Below are 3,416 nucleotides of genomic sequence, written 5' to 3'. Positions count from 1 at the left end.
ATTACATAAGTGTCTCTTGTACATGATAGCAAAGACTGAATAGAATCTTCCACAAACACAAAATCTCGTGAAACTAAGATACATTTTGTTTGTGGATGGTATAGCCTATAACCTTTGCTTTTAGTACTATGACCAACAAAGGTGTATTTAACAGCCTTATCATCCAGTTTTCTTTGCTTTGTTTGTGGCACCAAAGCATAAGCTAAACACCCAAAAACGTGCATGTGATCAATAAATGGCTTCTTATTATGCCATGCTTCATAAAGAGTCATAGATTGCAACGGTTTGTAGGACACATGTAAAGTGCATAAGTAGCACAGATGATAGTCTCAAGCCAAAACGAATGTGGTAAAGCTTCACTCTTGACCATACATCGTTCCATCTTTTTAAATGAGCTGTTTTTCCTTTTAGCAACACCATTTTGTTGAGTTTTATAAGATATTTTGCATTGGTGTTTTATCCCATGATTCACCAAAAATGCATTAAACTCATGAGACATATACTCCCCCCTCAATCTGAATGAAGGGAGCCCATAGTACACTTAGAGACATTTTCAGCCATAGTCTAAAATTTCTTGAAGCACATGAAGGCTTTGGACTTATCTTTAAGAAAATACACCCATGAATTCCTAGAGTAATCATCAATGAAAGTCATGAAGTATAGGTAATTAGGGATTTTGCATAGGCCCACAAACATCACTATGCATAAGTTGCAACCTACATGTAGCCATGAGTGAACCATCCTTTGGAAACTTCGAATGCTACATCTTACCCAGAATAAAACCTTCACAAACATGCTTAGAAGGTTCTTCAAGAAGTGTCAAAGAAGCAATCATATCAACTTTTTGCAAATGCGGCAAAGTGGAAAAATTCAGATGCCCAAAACATGCATGCCAGATTTTTGCATTTGAAATAGCCTTTGAATCCACAAGTGCATTTTCAAAATTCTGCCCACACTTTCCATACAAAGTGGCATTACATCCCACTGCACAAAGTGCTAGATGCAACTATTTCATCGCCAAAACTGAGATCATGAACTGTACATCTATCATCCAAAAATTTGACAACAAGACCAAGTCTAGCAAGTGCATATACAAACAAAAGGTTATTTTTTATCCCTAATACATAAAGTTTATCAAAACAAGTGTGAAAGAACTTCCATCCGCAGTATTTCACACAATCTTTCCAACTCCCTTGATCAGATAAGAGGCATTGTTGGCACAAGTGACCGTATTTCCATGAGGGATAGACTTGAGACAGGTAAACAAGTCACGATGTGAAGTAACTTTGCTATGTAGTGCACCCGGCACATTAAAAATATGTAGCACAAAAGGATCATAAGTGCACTCTGCACTAAATGCCCATGCTACATCTACATCGGCATCACAATCTCCTTGCCTAGATGATTCTACAATAGATACACTTGTAGTGAAACCAACCTCTCTCTTCTTGGCCTCTTTTGCCTTCAATTTAGGACATTGCTTGATCAAGTGATCATTCGCCTTGCAATAATGGCAACGCATCTTCTTTTAGCCTTTTTCCACCAGAATTCCCAAATGATGTGTTGCCAACAAAAGTATTAGAAATAGGGAGTTTTCTACTCATTGACAAACCATGAGAAGTGATTGTATTACTATTACCACCTTTTCTTTGAGCAGCAACAAAAGCCTATTCAAGTGCACATTTTTTAGCCATGTTCTTTCTTGAAAGTGACTCTTACAATAGCACTGTGCATAATGCATCAAATTTGATAGCTTGAGGATTTCCTTGGGTCATAAGTCTCCAAGTACTAGAAAAATTCTAGTAAGAATCTAGCTATACATCAAGAATAGTCTGCACAAGTGAGCTATCTGAAATGACTTCGCCTTATAGAAATGAGTTTCTCATTAATATCCTTAATACCAACAAGGAAATTTTCCATGTCATTTTGCTTGTGCATAATCTTTGAATCCATCTCTTTACGCAACAATGCCATTATAGTCTCATTGCAACTTGCATAAAGACCAGCTAGAATATCCCAAGCTTGTTTTTCCAATATTGTTGAGTAATTGTGAGGAGTAATAGTGCGCTTCACAAAATAATGCAATGAATGCATGAGCCTATGCATCTCTAACATCCCAACAAGACTGCTCAGTCGTAGGCAAAACAACTCTAGCAACAACACACCTACCAAAGCCTGCAACATCCTCAAAAGAACCAGTATCCATAGAAGGTGGATGTACATCAATGTTGTGCACAAATTCCAGATGCACTTTGACACAAGAACATGGGTCATCATGTAAGCTCACATTGGATAGTTATCCCCATCTAGTTTATCCTCAATAGAAAACATCTTGAATACATAAGTGGTGTTGTCAGCCATGGCGAGCACCTGCACTTGATGGAAAACTGCCCAAAAAGAGGAAAAATGAAGTATGACCAACTCTTGCTATGTAGCACAACCCAAAACAGGTTGTAAAGGACCTGTTTTTAAGAGATCTGCATTGATAGAAATTTTTCACAAAAGGACAAAATTGCCTACGCAGTATAGTCTGTAGTGGAAACTGAGGTCGAAATGAGAGAGAATCAAAATTTTGATCACACTAAGCTCTTTGAGCATACCCAAAGTATTGTTTGTCCTACTAACACTCACCAAAGCTCACATATATCAGAGAAAGCGAGTAGGAACATGTTGATGTTGAAATCAGGCTTGCAGGAAAACACACATAGCTTGGAGAAGATGAAGGAAGCTCAAGGCACACAATAGAGAGTGTATTAATGAGTGTGCAATGGAAAGATAGATAGACCTATACAATGCACATGGGAAAAAACCTCCTACTGAGGGGAAAAATACCCCGGTGGTTCTAAGTGTGTTCCACACATCACTACCACATGTATATGGTAACTAATCCCCCAAGGGAGTGATGCGGTGAACGAGATGAGGATATGATCAGTCCACAAAGGGGAGTAAGCCCAAAGCTTTGCATAAAACTTCAAACTTCTCATGAGAAAAATCATTTTCTAAAAGATCTGCAAGGTTGTCCTGTGTTGGAACATAAACCAAGTTGATCTCTCCTGCTGAGAACCTCTCCCTAACATAGTGGTAATTCACCTCAATGTGCTTTGTATGAGCATGAAAAATTGGGTTCCTCACAACTGCCAATGCACTCTAACTGTCAATGTAAATAGTGTTGGAAGTGTCCTGTCCAACACCCAAATCAGACATAAGGCGTCTGAGCCATACACACTCAATTGTAGCTGTCAAGACTGCCTTGTACTCAGTCTCACAACTAGAAGTGGCCACAGTAGGTTGCTTCTTGCTCAACCATGATATACATGAACTTCCAAGCAAGAAACAAAACCCACCTGTGGACACTCGCATGTCAAAACAAACCAGCCCAATTTGAGTCTAAAAAAGCATGTAAGTATAGCGGCAAT

The sequence above is a fragment of the Adiantum capillus-veneris genome, chromosome 14 (genome assembly GCF_014529385.1).
Source record: "Adiantum capillus-veneris isolate H3 chromosome 14, ASM1452938v2, whole genome shotgun sequence".
Lineage (NCBI taxonomy): Eukaryota > Viridiplantae > Streptophyta > Polypodiopsida > Polypodiales > Pteridaceae > Adiantum > Adiantum capillus-veneris.
The sequence above is the reverse complement of the archived record's forward strand: the minus strand, read 5'-3'. Positions refer to the sequence as shown.